We start from the raw sequence: 17382 nt of genomic DNA, 5'->3' as shown, positions 1-17382 counted from the left end.
ATAGACATTTTTCCAAAGAGGAATGCATATGACCAACAGGCCCATGAAAAGATGCTCAACATCACTAATCATCAGGGAAATGCAAATCAAAACCACAATGAGTTATCACCTCACACCTGTCAGGATGGCTATCATTAAAAAGAACATGAACTATAAATGTTGGCAAGGATGTGGAGAAAAGGGAACCCCTGTACACTGTTGGAGGGAATGTAAATTGGTGCAGCCACTATGGAAGACAGTATGGCGGTTTCTCACAAAACTAAAAACAGAACTACCATATGACCCAGCAATTCCACTCCCGGGTATATATATATAAAAAAGAAACCAAAAACACTAATTCGGAAAGATACATGCACCCCAATGTTCACAGCAGCATTATTTACAATTGCCAAGATACGGAAGCAACCTAAGTGTCCATCAACAGATGAATGGATAAAGAAGATGTGATATATACACACACACACACAATGGAATATTACTCAACCATAAAAAAGAATGAAATTTTGCCATATGCAGCAACATGGATGGAGTTGGAGGGCATTATGATAAGTGAAATAAGTTAGAAAGACAAACACTGTATGATATCACTTATATGTGGAATCTTAAAAAATACAACAAACCAGTGGTTTACCAATGGGGAGAGAGAAGAGGGAAGTGGCAATATAGGGGTGGGCGAGTGGGAGGTACAAAGTATTGGGTGTAAGATAGGCTACAGGTATGTATTGTACAACACAGGGAATATAGCCAATATTTTGTAATAACAACAAATCTAGTGTAACTTTTAAAATTTTATAAAAATTTTAAAAATTAAAAAAAATGGGCAAAGGAACTTGAATAAATATTTCTCCAAAGAGGATATATGCATGGCCAATAAGCACATGAAAAGATGCTCGGTATCACTAATCATTAGGGAAATGCTAATCAAAACTACAATGATATATCACCTCACACACATTAGAATGGCTACTACTAAAAACAAACAAACAAACATACAACAAAAAAAAAACCAGAAAACAAGTGTTGGTGAGGATGTGGAGAAATTGGAACCCTTGAGCACTGCTGATGCGAATATTAAAAACTGGTACAGGGACTTCCCTGGTGGCGCAGTGGTTAAGAATCCGCCTGCCAGTGCAGGGGACAAGGGTTCGAGCCCTGGTCTGGGAAGATCCCACATGCCACGGAACAACTAAGCCCGTGCACCACAACTACTGAGCCTACGCTCTAGAGCCCATGAGCCACAACTGCTGAACCATCATGCCACAACTACTGAAGCCCCCATGCCTAGTGCCCGTGCTCCAGAACAGAAGCCACCGCAATGAGAAGCCCATGCGCTGCAAGGAAGAATAGCCCCTGCTCACCACAACTAGAGAAAGCCTGAGTGCAGCAATGAAGACCCAACGCAGCCAAAAATAAAATAAATTTTAAAAAAAAGAAACCTGATACAGCTGCTGTTGAAAACAGTATGAAGGTTCCTCAAAAAATTTTAGAATTACCATATGATCCAGGAATTCCACTTCTGGATACATACCTAAAAGAGCTGAGAGCAGGATCTTAAAGAGGTATTAGTACTCCAATGCTTATAGCAGCATTACTGACAATGGCTAAAACGTACAAGTAACCCAAGTGGTCATTGACAGATGAATGGGTAAACAATTTTCTGGTTTAAAAGTTAGTTTTGTTTTTTGTTTTACAACACAGCAAAAAAGAATCTACAACTAACAAAATCTGCAAAACACCTGTAGAAAGGAGCTACCTTTTTTGAACTGTTTAATTAAAGCTTCTCTAGGATTTTACACACCCATTTTTGATCATTAAGAGCATGGAACTTCTCACACCTGTTTGTGTCTCCACGGGCTTTAGACCCCAACATATTTACACACTTTAGTATTCTACATCTAATCAAATCAGCTTTCATTTAGCCCATTTATATTTTTAAAAAATAGAAAAGTGAAACAAAAACAGATTTAATTTCCTTCTGAAATCTGTTATGTAAACGTTTTGTTGAATTTAAACATCACAAGTTTGATAAAATTGTCAACGAGGTCTCTCACCCACCCCACAGCCTGTGGAAAATCTTAATTACAGCAGATTCAAATACATCGCTACACTGTCAGCTGTTTTCTCTGCTTGGAATCAGCTACCTTGATGTTCTCATACTGTTTTAACCACCTCTTGGCGTCTCAGCTAAGAATGACTGTCTCAGTTCTGCCTAGAAATCCACCACCATAAAATGAGGTATTATTCAGCCTTTAAAAAGAAGGAAATTCTGACATATGCTACAATATGGATGAATCTTAAGAACATTATACTAAGTAAAATATGCCAGCCACAAAAAGACAAATACCATATGATTCCACTATATGAGACATTTAGAGTGGCCCAAATCAGAGACAGAAAGTAGAAGGTTGGTTGCCGGGGCAGAGGGGAGGGGGCAATGGCGAGTGATTGTTTAATAAGTACAGAATTTCTGTTTTACAAGATGAAAAGTTATGGAGATGGATGGTGTTGATGAAACATTATGCATGTATTTAATGCCACTGAACGGTATACTTAAAAATGGTTAAGACAGTAAACTTTATCACTATAAAATTATCACTATAAAAAAATTGGAAAAAAACCCCAAAATTGATTATCTCACAGTTCTGGAGGTCAGAAGTCCAAAATGGGCCGGCAGGGCTGCATTCCTTCTGGAGGCTCTAGAGGAGAGTCCATTTCTTTGCTTTTTCCAGCTCCTGGAGGCTGTCCGCGTTCTTTGGCTTATGGCGCCTTCCAGCAATGGCGTCACCCCAACCTCTGCTCTGTCAGCACAGCTCCTGCTTTCCCCAGACTTCCTCCGCGCATCTCCCCTCCAGACCATGAGCCTCCTGCCTCCTTCTTATAAGGTGCCTTATATTGGACACACCTGATAATCCAGAAGGCTTTCTCTGTCTCGAGAGCCTCAGCTTAATCACACCTGCAAGTCCTTTTGCCATGGAAGGAAACAAATTCACAGGCTCTGAGGACTAGGACGCCAGCATCTTTGGGAAGCCATTACTCTGTTTACCGCAGTTGCCTAGAGAAATACTCACGTGAGTGTGGGAGGAGGTAGGCGCAAGGGCTTCAATACTGAAGGCAGGGGTAAGCCCATGTCTGACAATAGGGTTGTGGTTGAACAACCGTGCAGACATTCTATAGAATACTACGCAGCCATAGAAAGAATGAGCTGGATGACATGGAAGGCCGTCCATGGTGCATTTTTAAATGAGACGGTCAAATTTCAGAAATTCTCAATTCATTTGTTCAACAAATATTTTCAGTGTCTATCATGTTCCTGAAGCTGGAAGTACAGAAGTGAATTAAACAAGAGTTTATACTCTTTCTGTATAAAAACTGTATGCAGAAATAGGTGTGTACAGGGAAAAAAGGGTCTAAGCTGGAAAATAAATACTGATATGTTAACAGCGGGTATCTCGGGAGAGGAAGAGCAGGAAGTAAAAGCGGTGAAGGTTTGCCCTTCTTCTTTGGTTGTTTTTATATAGTTTTACTTTTTCAATGAGCATTTAAACTTGCTTGAAGTTGGCTAAAAATTTAAACTGAGGTACCGTTATTTGGAGAAGTTATCTATTATGTCTAACCCCATCTCATAATGACAAAACTGTACCACCTGCAAAACAGAAAGAAGGGAGGGAAGGAAGGGAGAGAGTGGAGACAAAGAAACATCCAGCTGATTGGTGTTAACTTGGAGCAGGCAAGGCTTGCGGAGCACTTAGCCAACAAGTGGAGCAAAGTGTCCCTCCCTCCCCGGCGGGAACTGGCAGCTCCTCCGGGTACGATTCTTTATAACCTCTCCTGTGGCACCGGCCCTGTGCCTAGTGTACGCGGTAGGCGATCAATGACATATTGTTGACCAGCTGAGTCACCGATGGGAGCGCCTGTAAAGGTGTAGATGACACCCAAACAGGAGGGGCAAGCGTCCTGTCAGGGCTCAGCTTTGACCCCATATGGCAACACCCACACCCACCAGCCTCACTTCCACACCCATTCGTCTCCCCTCATTTCTAACCATTTCAGCTCAAAGTCTGGTCCTTCCCAAGCCCCCAGAACTTCCTGGTTTATTTGAAGCAGAGGTTCTGCAGTTGGAGGAAGTGGGTAGAAATTCCAGGTCACTTATCTCCGCCATGGTGTCCCCAAGATGAACTTGTGGTTTGCTACTTCTTTGCCCTGAACTGCAACCTTTGAGCTGGCCTTTCTGCCCCCTGCACGCATCTCTGGGACTGATGCTTTGTGGCCGCGGGGTGAAGGGAAGACAGGAGGGGGTGAGGCATGGGGCCCAGGGACCCTCGACCCCAGGCAATGTTATTTCAGACTTGTAGACCTAAGTTCCCTTGATAAACATCATCTGAGAATCACACACCTGGCAAACAGGCTGTCCCGGGAACACAGCCCAGGAACAAACAAAACAAGCTTGTGCCTTTCATTTTGTTCTTGGTTCTTACTGTTCTAGGAAGAAAAAAAAGAAAAAAGAGTGGACTTGAGTAGGCGAGACATTCACATGTTTTACTCAGAAAACAAGGAACCTCTGATTTTCTTGGAGAAACGTTGAGAGCTGTCTTTTCCTTTTAGTGCCCTTAAGCATAGACTGAAACAAGGAAGACATAATTTCAGTTCATTCCAATTGTCCCCTTGAACACCTACTTCATCCTTCCTAGACTGATCGTTGGACAGAATTAAAACTGCTCCCGAAGTGTAATTTGATTCAGCCTGTGGGCCCTCCGTGAAGTGTCCCTGCCACCTTCCGGCTCTGTCCTCCTCTCCTCCTGGATTCCCCTCAGGCACACCCTGCACGTCCCTGCCCCCAAGCCCTCATACCTGTCCCCTCGGCCTGGAACATGGTCCTCCCGTTTCCCTGCCTCCTTCAGGTCCCTTCAGAACCTCAACCGCCACCCCATCCCAGCCCTCCCACCCCAGCCCTGCTTCATTTCTCTCCACAGCACTTGTCACCTTCTAATAGGTCACATTGTTATTTTGTTCACGGTCTACCCCTTTTCTGATGTAAACTCCACCAAGGCATGGATTTTCATCCATCTGTTCACCACTGGAAACTCAGTCCTAGATAATGATTGAATCTGAATCCTTATAGAGGAGTTTTGCATTATGTATCCAAAATCTTATAAATACGCTAATGCTTACACGCAGCTATTCAACATCTAGGAATTTATCCCTGGGACATCATCACAGAAGTGTGCAAAAATAGAGTTAGAAATGTTATAAAAGCTAAACACTGGAAATAATAAGAGCTGACATTTAATTAGCACTTACCATGTGCCAGACCCTGTTTTAAACATTTTACGCACATGAACGCTTTAAACTCCCGACCACCCTATAACCCACCTATTATTGTCTGGATTTTACAAGTGAGGGAACAGGCAGAGGGACTGAAGAGCACGCAGTCGAGCCAGGATTTGATGGGGTGTGTCTGCCTCGAGTCCATATTCTTAACACCCTATGGGTTACAAGAGCTGTACTTCAGCCACCCTGAGGCATTCCATGCAACCATTTAAAATGATGCTGTAGACAATGAATTTTTTCTGGTGGGGGGGGACAAGGGACATGAACCCCTGAAATTATATGTAAATTGTGTGATCATACACATTGCTGGGAAGGAGGCAGCTTTATCAGATTCTCAGAGACATCCAAGAACCAGCGTTGTAGAATAATTCTTCTACATACGTAGTTCAGGTGAACGTATCCTGCACATGGGTTATCAACTGTTTAGCACAGTCTTTAAAAAATTTCTTTTTAGGGCTTCCCTGGTGGCGCAGTGGTTGAGAGTCTGCCTGCCGATGCAGGGGACACAGGTTCGTGCCCCGGTCCGGGAAGATCCCACATGCAGCGGAGCGGCTAGGCCCGTGAGCCATGGCCGCTGAGCCTGCGCGTCCGGAGCCTGTGCTCCGCAGCGGGAGAGGCCACAACAGTGAGAGGCCCGCGTACCGCAAAAAAAAAAAAAAAAATTTCTTTTTAGTTTCCCTCCTTCCACACAAGATTTCCTCGTCTTGTCCCTAAACCACGTTAACAACCTAGAAAGTCACCAGAGAAGACGCTTTAATGACTTGAAAAGATCTTTGTGAGATACAGTAAAAAGCTCAAATAACTAAATTATATGTTAATAGCTGTTATTCCTGGGTGATGGAATTATGAGTGTGTTAAAATTTCTTTTCTGGTCTTATTTGTATTCTGTACACGTTTTGCAAGAACATGAATTACTTTTTGTAACCAAAGGCATTTTTCTTTTTTAAGAAAATGGCACATTTGGGGAGGATAATTTGGAAGAAGCTATGAAAATTTTAAGTGTACCTGCCCTTTGATCCAGCAATTCCATTTCCAGGAATCTGCTGGACAGAAATTCTTGCCTGTGAGCCCGAATATAAGTCCAGTGACATTCATGAAAGCATTGTGAAAATTAGTAAACAGCCCAAACCCTCAGAGAAGGTGAGTAAATAAAATAAACAAAATAAAATATTCAATAAAATATAATACCACCATATTAGAAAAACTGTGCAGCTGTTAAAAAAAAGAAAACATGGTAGCTAGATCTCTGACTCTCCCACAAGATGTATTATTTGGTAAAAACAGATGTATAATAAGGTCCAACATACATAAAGGACGAGCGTAAGAGTGTAAAGGCCTTGAAAGGGGTCTGGAAGGAAGCCGCCTGTTTGTTGATGATGGTTACTTGCAGGGAGGCGCTGGGAGATGGGCAGGGGAGGTAATGGTGAAGGGGACTTCATGTTCTGTTCTGGATTGTCTGAATCTTTTACATATTATTTATGTAACCAAATACAACACACACAGTTAAACAATGAAAGAGTTCTAAGATTAAAAAAGCCTCCAAACTCCGAAGTGCTTTCCCCCCACCATGGGGCTGCTCAGGGGCTCCACGTCCAAGCTGCCAGGAAGTCTCAGGAAGGACCACGATCCTGGTTACTGTCAGGATTGGAAACAGGCTCAGTCACCGGGCAGGGGCAGGTGGTTATGTAAACGGGAGCGCAGACCTACTGCACATTCTTATGCCCTAAGCACGAGCAGCGATCGTGAGGATCTTGGAGCAGCTTGGAAATTAAGTGACAAAAGCCCAGTGGGAAACTACACACAGCGCGCCCAGGGTAAAGGCGGAGAGGCCACATTGTTGGCCAGGTGGGATTATATCATCTTGGCCAAACCTGTTTCTCCCTGGGGCTTTCTCATCACGGTTCCGAGGCCACAAACCTGCACGTCGTCTGGACCTGCACTTCTCTCCCTCCCCCACATTCTGTCGTCACCGCGTCCTTTGCTCCCTTCACTTCTTTCATCCCCTCGCTGGTCCAGGCAGCTCCGTCTGTCCCTGCACGATCGCAGCAGCCTCCCAAGAGGTCTCCCTGTTCCCAAAGGCCATCCCTCCCGGACCTGTCTGTTCCTGGTCTGTTCCTGCACAGCTGCCAGAATGGTCTCCGAGCTTTTAAAAAGATAACTGGGCTCAGTTGCTTCTCTGTTTCCTTGTCGCTTTTATAATACCTTTGCCCTGATCTCCAAGCGCCTGTAGGGTCTGGCCCTCACCAGCAGCTAAAAACACTTGTCGCTTCCTTCCCTTCCACTGTGTTCCAGCCGCCCTGGCCTTTCCTGCCCGGGGCCTCTGTTCTCGCTGCCTCTGTGAGCCTGCCTACTCCTTATACCCCCAGCCCTCTCGCAGTTTCTCCATCACATTAGTCTGCGTACCTGCTTCCTGGGCCTATGCTTGTCTGAAATCGTCATGTCTACTTGATTCCCAATCTCCCCCACTAGCCAGCACTATTCTAGGGCTTACCGTGGGTGTGGCACGGCTCTAAGCACTTTACAGACCACCCAATCAGTTCTTTCAAGACCCTACAACACCAGTACAATCATGACACCCATTTTACAGATGAGCAAAGTGAGGCGCAGAGGTACCCCACTTGCCCCCAAGCTGGGCAACTCTAAAGTGGCCAACGTGGGCTTCGAACCCAGGTGGCTTCAGCCCAGGACCTGAGTCCTTCATTACTAAATGATCCTGCCTAGAACCACTAATGAGATGAAAACCGGCACCCTATTTACTTTTTGAAGATTGGAACTGGCTGGAGGAGCAGCCAATGAACTTCACTGGCCACACCGGTACCGGACATGCCACGCCCAAGCTTTTAACGCCTGTGGTGATTTGAGGACATGATTTGACCTGTCTTTTCCTGGATAGAACAGGCCACAGATGAGAGAGTTTGCCAACTGCTTTTTGTGGACTTTCAAATTATTGACTCCATGAGCCCACTTCCCTTAGGTAATTCTCAGCAGGGTCTCACTGCATAAAGGGAGCCAGCCCTAACACCTGTGGAACTGCAACTCTGGCAGCGCCCCTGGCTGCAAAAAAATAGGACTCAATGCCCATTTGGGTTCTATTTTCATTAAAAGCCCATTAACCTGCTCTCTCAGGGCGATTAAAGTGTCCAGGACTGAGGCTCTGCAGCGCTGTAGGAGGCGGCTTTTTAAAAGTGAGCGTTCTGTTCTGTTCTGATCGCAGGCGGAAAACTTTCTTTTAAAAAGGACCCCCAGGGGTTGACGTCTCAGGCTGGTTCCCAGCCCCAAGGTGGGTTTTCTTAACAGATAATATGGTAACACCCTCTGCAGCTGGTCTTGAGTTAGCTGAGGCTGAAGATTAGGTAATTTCTCTTCTACTTGGTGTTTTTGCCTTTGTTTTTTTTTTTTGTTTGTTTGTTTTTGGCCTGATTTTTGTAACTCAAAACCAGTTTAAAGTCTTCCAATGAATGTTCATTCCTTCCACACCTTGTAAAAGTCTAAGCACTGCCCCAGGGCACAGGGAGGCCAAGTGTGAAGTTTCACTTGGCAGAGCTGTAGAGATGCATTTCTGTCTCTACTTTTTTTTTTTTTAACATCTTTATTGGAGTATAATTGCTTTACAATGGTGTGTTAGTTTCTGCTGTATAACAAAGTGAATCAGCTATACGTATACATATATCCCCATATCCCCTCCCTCTTGTGTCTCCCTCCTACCCTCCCTATCCCACCTCTAGGTGGTCACAAAGCACCGAGCTGATCTCCCTGTGCTACGTGGCTGCTTCCCACTAGCTATCTATTTTACATTTGGTAGTGTATATATGTCCATGCCGCTCTCTCACTTTCTGTCTCTACTTTTGCACCTTGAAATCAGCCAAACCCACGTGAGCCGGGCCCTGTCCTTCTTCCGTGCCCGGGTGGGTGCGACCCGCTGGCCGCGGTGTGCCCCCATCACAGGAACTCTGCGTTTTAACACTGGGGCACATTATGGAGCTGGGCAGCTTGCAACTCAACTATTCAGTACATAGAGCATCTACTGGGTACAGGCTTGGTCCTTTGTGCTCTGGGGGATGCAGTAGGTCTGGGGTGGGGCCTGAGAACCTGCATTTCTAACAAATTCATAAGTGATGCTTATGCTGTTGGTCTGGGGACCACACTTTGAGAATCACTGCTATAAGATTTTGCTTAAATGTCACTCCCCTGGAGGCCCTCCCTTCCAGCCCCTCCGCCAACCTTGGGATGGCGCTTCAGCCATAGGCTCCCAGGCAATTTGTATGGCTTCTTGCTTGTGATGGCCTGGCCCCTGCTTCCCTCCCCCACTTCACTGTCACTCTCATCCTTGCCCTCCATGCTCCTGCCACCCAGGCCTGCTTTCCCTTCCTCAGAATAGGCCAAGCCACAGACCCCACTCCTTCCTGCCCCAGGACCTTGGCACTTGCTACCCTCACTGCCTGGAATGTTCTTCTCTGGGCTCTTCACCTGGCCGACTGCATATCCTAACTTAGAGAGGCCTCCTATGAACCCAGTTTAAAGAAGGTCCCCTGAGCTGTTCCCCTTCACACGCCCTTTAATTCATATCACAGATCTTGTGTTAATCAGATCTAACCCCCCTTGAGAATGTAAACTCCACAAGGGCAGGGAGGAGTGACCATTCCACTCCCCACTGTAGACCCGGTGCCCAGCGCTTGCACTGGCTAGAGCATCACTGGAGAAGTGAAGGAATGGGATAAGTTTCTGCTCTCAGTGAAATCCACTTTGGAAGAGGCCGGAAAACCTGCCAGGCTTGCCCTGTGGGCTCTTCTTTCTGCAGACCTCCCTGCCATTAGGTCAACCATCAGCCTCTTGGCACTTTGTTTTGAGCGAGGGGGTGGGGTGGGGATGGAGGGAGGCAGGGGAGGTTTGGGAACAGCCAAAGTTGCAGCTTAGACACATAATCAAATCCAGAGGGCTGCACTGTGTTCTGCCAATTGAGATACCAGATTAAGCAGGCCAAGGGCCCTGGGGCAAGATGCCATGCAAAATAACTTTCCAGAAATAGCAACTTGTATCTCAGGAATGAGCACGAATTGTCAATGACATGAGCAGTGTTTTGAAACAGAAAGAGGAGTCCTATTTATATTGCAGATAACAGTTACGTGATATAGGCATAACTTGGGCCAATTTTCCCAAAGAAGATGTTTAGGAGTGATGGCGTGGTGATGCCTGGAGAAGCTGTGTTGGAAGGACCAAAGCTGAAGAGAAAGACGCCTAGTGGTGTGGTGGGAAGAGGATGTCCATGGCTCCTGGCCAGGCTCTGCTGCTTACTGGACAGTACAGTGGAGCAGCTAAGATCTCCCTTCAGGATCAGCTGGATCAGGGTTCCAACCCTGGGCTCAGCGCTTGTTGCTGTGTGACCTTGGGCAGTTGCTTAACCTCACTGAGCCTGTCTCTGTCTCTGGAAAATGAGGGGAAACAGTAATTTCTCTCTCAGGGTTGTAAAGAATAAACCAAAAAAAAAAAAAAGAATAAATGAAATAAAAAGATAATGTGTATAAGGTGGGTATCGTAGTGCCTGGCACAGAGTAAACACTCAATAAATAATAGATGGCATTAGCTACAACACTTAAAAAATTTTAATTGTGATAAAAAAATAACCTAAAACTTACCATCTTAACCACTTTTAATGTACAGTTCAACAATGTTATACACCGTCACATTGTTGTGCAACAGATCTCTAGAACGTTCTCATCTCACAAAACTGAAACTCTTACATCTAGGTTTTTAACCCATTTTGAGTTAATTTTTGTATATGGTGTTAGGTAAGGGTCCAACTTCATTCTTCTATAGTAATACTTTTATATTGAAAAATTCCTCTTACCTATTTGTGCCTATTTTCTCTTTTATTGAAAAAAGGTAGGGTCTTCCCTGGTGGTCCAGTGGCTAAGGCTCTGCACTCCCAATGAAGGGGGCCAGGGTTCGAACCCTGGTCAGGGAACTAGATCCCATGTGCCACAACTAAGACCCGGTGCAGCCAAATAAATAAATAAATAAATATTTAAAGGAAAAAAAAGGTAGGTTAAGAACTTTTCTATTCATCAAAAGATACTACAAAGAAAATTAAAAGACAAGCCACAAACTGGGAGACTTTTTACAACACAGATAACTGAAAAAGGATTAGTATCCAGAATACTCCTATAGGTCAGTAAGAAAAAGACAAATGTCCTCAGAGAAAAATGAGCAAGACACAAAAAGGAATTTCACAGAAGAGGAAGCATGAATGGCCAATGAACATATAATAAAATATTCAGCCTCATTAGTGCTCAGGAAAATGCAAATCTGCATCACCATGAGGTATTATTTTATACCCATTAACTGGGCAAAAATTAAGAAATGTAATAATGAGGACTCATACCGAGCAGATGGGAGAGTAAATTGGTACATTGTGGCAGCATCTTGTGCAGTTGAGCACTCACAGACCCTACAAGCAATTTAACTTCTAGGTGAAACTCACCCGAGAGCAACTCTTAAATAAATGATTCAGATGTGAGGATGAATGTGCACAGTGACAATGTTTGTAAGAGAAAAAAGGACTGGAAACGAACCAAACGTCCAGTAATGAGAGGATGCTTATAGAAATCGTGGCATGTTCCCAGAATCGAGTAACATTCAGCAGTAAAAATGAACTGCAAAAACATGGCTGAAAGTTAAAACGTAAAATTGAGTGAAAGAAGCATGTGGGTGGCAGGGTATTATTTTGACAGAGTTCAAAACCAAATCAAAATAATATTCATTAGATATATAAAACAAGGCATAATAAACATAAAACCCAGGACTGTGGTAACTCTGGGGGCGGGGGCAGCAGGAAACCATGCAAAAGGAACCAGAAGTATTGATTATTTTCTAGAACTGAAGTGAGTGGAAGTTCCTGGGTATTCTTGTTATTATAACACTTCATAATCTAAATATATGTTACTGGCATTCTTTTACATGTACTAAATGTAACATGATAAAGAGTTATTTTACCAGCCTGGAAAACAGTTCATTCTTACGGGCCCTTTCAGCTCTAAGCTACTGGGTAGCAGCTACCAATTGAGGGAGATTTGATAAGAAACTCTCCACTCCTCTACCATCTGTTTATTTTGGGAAGAATTTGGAAGGCGCAGGCGTGGCACTGCCTTTGAGGCCTCCAAAACAAATTCTGGGCACAAAACCCAGAGTAGAGGCTGGAGGTTTGTGAGAAGAGGCACAAAGAATGATCCTGTGGACAGGAGGGAGCGAGCTGGGTGAACTGTGGCTGACCCGGCTCCCAGGCCATCCTGAAACTGGGAAAACTGTTTGGCTTGCACCTTCCGACACTGTGGCCCAAATCTGACAGGGAATGAGTGGGCCATCAGGCAGACGCCTACCGTCCATTACACTTCTAGAGGGGAACAGGTGTGGAATCACTGAACAAAGGGGTCCCACAGAGAATATTACTAAGAAGTCACCCCTACACTATTTCTCTGTCTTTGGCTTCCCTGGGTTAAAGGCCATCTTGGGGGCCTGAAGACATAAGCTCTTTCCTGAGAGATTTATTTCACAGTGTGGGTCCCCAAGGGAACTTGCCACATGGTGTGGATGACATCGAAGGAGGTGGGTATGCTTGAGCCATAATTAAGCAAGGCAATCCGTCCACCTCCGTGTAACTCAGCTAAGTAAACGCTATTCTCTCGACAGGTGCATCTACAATAAGCCAAGACATTTTTTTCCTATGGTTTCTTTGTTTCACTTGCAGCAGCAGAAAAGCCTTTTTAAATCACAATGGTCTATGGATATAACAGTCTTTTGAAACGGAGTGAGGTTTTTCAAATTTTATTGATTTCTTTTAAAAATGCCTTAAAAAGTAGAGAGCTTGATTATCACTGCTGACTACACACGAACATGATGTATCATGTTATATGGTGAGCTCTCCCTAAAAATCTTTAAAACGATCTAGAAATTCAGCCAGTAGAATCCTCTGAAATGTTGATCAAGGGCTGAGCTGCCTCAAAACCTGAGAAAACACCTCCTGGACTGCTCAGTGACAGGAAGAGAAGCACTTTACTTAATTCTTATCTGGGCTCTTGGATGAAGAAATGCGTGAACATAAAATGCTAAATTAGAAAATGACAGTGTCTTTTGCAAAGTTTTTTAAATGTTTTCCTCTTGAACCTAAGAGATAGCCAAGCGCCAAGGCCTCTTGTTCCCATTAAGATAAAGCCACTCTCCGGGAACACCCTTTGTCAACTCTCCCTCCAGTGACCCCGCCAATGGCGGCTTTTAACACTGGTTTCTGACTTTCTTCAAGCATCAAAATGCCTCCTCACCACACCTGAATCTATTCATTGCCCCTGAATCTATACTTTTTAGCTCCTCATCTGCTTTCCTGCATCCAAAGAAACCGTCTTCAGGGAAGAATTTTAGTTGCCAAAAGGGAGCCACGCAAATCATGTGAGAATCCAAGAAACTTCTCTCTCAAGGGTGATACAGGAGCAGAGAATGTCATAAAGATACAAACCTCTGGGCTTTTTTCTTTTTTTTAAATTGGCCATAGGTGGGAGATGTTTGCAAAGATTAGCTGGTTCTTTGTGCTCCCTTTATGGATTCTGAAACAGTAGCAGTTCCCAAGCACTATTTTCAGAGCTGAGCTGACATTTGTTAATAATGTTAGGGTAGAAATCCCTGCTTATTTTAAACTCATTTAGATACAGAGAAAATTAGCTAGTATGTGCCAGAAGTGAAAGGCGAGAATATCAAGTTACTGCCCTCAGGGAGAGAAAGGAGAAGTTTTAAGTACAATGAAAGAGGCCTTTTCCCATCAGATGCAAGTACTGGGGAAAAAGTGAAAATTTCAGGTGAAAAGCAAATACTCTGTCCCTTCTTAACTAGCTCACCAGCAGCTTGCTCCTGTGCAAGCCCTCCTAGGCCCCTAGTTGGCCCCAGTTATGCAGCCCAATACAACGACGCCTATCCAATAAGCCTACCTTCTGAAATGAATATAGGGAAGAATCTAATGCTGTTTTGCTTCCCCAAATTGCTCTAAAAAATTATTGCTCCCTAAATGCAACGTAGAACTTTGGATTGAACTTTGGATTCTGGAACAATAAAAGGACATTAGTGGAAAATCTGGTGAAATCTGACTAAAGCCTGTGGCTTAGTTAGTAATACTTGATAAACGTACCATGATTACATAAGACATTAGGGAAAGCTGGGTGAAGGATATAGGGGAACTCTGTACTATCTGTACAACTATTCTATAAATCTGAAATTATTTCCAAATAAAAAAGTTTAACGAAATGATGCCCCTTGAGTGGACTTCACTCTGATCTCTGACAGATAGGAGGCCTCTGGCTTCTGGGCGTGGCCTCCTCGCTTTTGACCAGGGGTCCGCAACCCCTCGTCAGACCGGTACTGGTCCTGTTAGGAAGCGGGCCGCACAGCAGGAGGTGAGCGGCGGGCAAGAAAGCGAAGCTTCATCTGTATTTACAGCTGCTACCCATCGCTCGCATTACCGCCTGCAACCCTACCCCCACCCCGTCTGTGGAAAAATGGTCTTCCGTGAAACCGGTCCCTGGTGCCAAAAAGGTTGGGGACTGCTGCTTTAGACCACAACGCAGGCAACAGGAGAGCACACTCAGGAAGGAGAATGCTTGTCTCGTGTCCTAGAGGAAGGCTGCTTGGAAAGCAAGCCGCGTCTGACTGTGTCTGATTGTACTGTGTCTCCTTTGATTAGCGAGGCAGAAAGGCAGAAGCCTGGAAAAATCAACAAAATGATCTCAAACAAAAGCACGCTGGGCCTGTCACATGTGTTAATTATTTGCTCTTGGAAGAGGGTAACTTTGTATTTTCTCAGACTTGCCCTTGATTCACTATATTTTATTCATTACTCATTAATGACGGGAGATTTATTGTTCATTCAAAATGCCGCTATCAAGAGTTAGCAAGAGAATTCCAAATTTTAGGCCCTTTTCTTTAGGTTCAGGGCATTTAGTTGTCTTTTAAAAATTGTTTCTATGGTAAGACAGAAATAAAGACACAGACCTACTAGAGAATAGACTTGAGGATATGGGGAGGGGGAAGGGTAAGCTGTGACGAGGCGAGAGAGTGGCATGGACATATATACGCTACCAAACGTAAAATAGATAGCTAGTGGGAAGCAGCCGCATAGCACAGGGAGATCAGCTTGGTGCTTTGTGACCACCTGGAGGGGTGGGATAGGGAGGGTGGGAGGGAGGGAGATGCAGGAGGAGATACGTATATGTATAACTGATTCACTTTGTTATAAAGCAGAAACTAACACACCATTGTAAAGCAATTATACTCCAATAAAGATGTAAAAATAAATAAATAACTTTCTATGTGTAATCAATATTAAGATTTTCATTTTAACTATATTAGATAAGGACTGTTGAAATTAAGGTTCTTGGAGTAATTCTTATAGTTTAAGCATCTATCCTATATTTTGTGCCACAAGTTACTTCAAGTATAGATTTTTCTCTTGAACACAAAGATACCTACTTTCAGAAATGTACGTACGGCCTCTGCAATTATTTTCTTTTGCCAAGATCAGTGTAAAATATTATATTTTCACTTAAACACCATTGTCCCAGATGGTGTAAAGATGAAAAGCTCTCCTGGAATTTCTTGAAGGCTGGTGGAACAGAAAGACTCAGAACAGGACTTGACTTCTGTATGAACTTGAGTGAGCTGCTCAATATTTCTGCATTCCAATTTCACTACCTCAGACACAGTAGTCCAGAAACTTCTCAGGTCCAGTGGTGCTCAGAGATTAACAAGCTCTATAAAATGTTCAGAAATCTCTTAGGCAGAAGGTGAAATTTTTGCTTAAAATAAGGAACAAATTACTTCTGCTGTGGAAGCAGTAAGAAAATTCAATACCAAATCACTGGGGTAAGGATGGACTTTTTAACAAACGGTGCTGGTATGGCAGAGGGGCCTTTTTCTGACAAGGGAGGGTTTTAAGCAGAGAAGTAATAAGATCTGATTTATTTTTGAACAAGACCACTGTGGCCACGCTGGTGAGAAGAGTCTGAAGGCAGGGAAGGGTGAATGAATGCAGGGAAGGAGTTGGGAGGTGACCTCAACCATCCCGGACAGGAATGGAGGTGGGGAAGAGGCAGGCAGGTTCTGCCAATGACTTGAAGGTTGACCCAAAAGATATGAGAAAGACGGCCAAGGAGGACTCCTACGTTTCTGTCCTGAGCAGTAGGGAAGGATGTAGTTGTCAAAAACAGAGATGAGAAAGATGATAGGAGGAGACTGTGAGAGTAAGATTAGGGCCTCAGTTTCAGCCCTGTGGGGTCAGATGTTGAAGTGGAATGTCAAGCAGGTGGTTGGCTGCAAGTCTGGAGTTGAAGGGAGGTCTGGCTGGAGATGGAATTTGGGAGTCATCAACGTATAGATGGTGGTATTTAAAACTTGACACTGGAGGGAGTCAGAATGGCTAGAAGAGATCCGAGGACTGACCATGGAGCCATCCAAAACGCAGAGGTCAAGAGAGCGGGAGGAAATGACCTGGGAAAGCAAAGCCTTGGCCCTTCCTCTCGGCAGCCCAACTTGTACCACAGGGAAAAAGCCTGAAGACAGTGAGGTCTTTTGTATGTAATTAAGACCAGAGTTACCTGGGAACAGAGCCTTTAAGGGGAAAGAGCACACATTCCCCCTTGTTTTTAAGAGTGATATGGTAGCTGAGCCAATTTGTTGACTTATTTTGAAAAATTCACTTCTTTGAAGGGACCAAGAGGCTGATTTGGGGGAAGGTTGCTGGGGAGAGGGTTAGTAACTGACAGCCTCGAAGGCAAATCTGTAATTGGAGATGGGCTTCGGAAGCTCCCTGTAATGTAATTTGTTCAAAATTTAAAATGGAATAAATTCTACACGTGCGTACCCACATATTCTTGGTATGTGCCTCTGAGCCAAATTTTTTTTAATAAGAAAAAAAACCGGCAGCAGCCTTAGGATTGACTTTAAAAACAAAGCTGTCTGTGAATCCAAAAATTAAAAAATATGTTTTTCTCACTGACTATGAATTATCTCTGGGCCCCTGAC

General features: G+C 44.1%; 1 pseudogene; it reads right to left on the bottom strand.

The window, feature by feature from the left end:
- LOC149744677 (non-histone chromosomal protein HMG-14 pseudogene) overlaps positions 1–17382 on the bottom strand; it is a 35077-nt pseudogene extending 17695 nt beyond the window's left edge.

This window comes from Delphinapterus leucas, chromosome 20 (genome assembly GCF_059928025.1).
Source record: "Delphinapterus leucas isolate spDelLeu-1000000601 "Yukka" chromosome 20, BTC_Dleu_Yukka2, whole genome shotgun sequence".
Classification (NCBI taxonomy): Eukaryota; Metazoa; Chordata; class Mammalia; order Artiodactyla; family Monodontidae; genus Delphinapterus; species Delphinapterus leucas.
The sequence above is the reverse complement of the archived record's forward strand: the minus strand, read 5'-3'. Positions and strand labels throughout refer to the sequence as shown.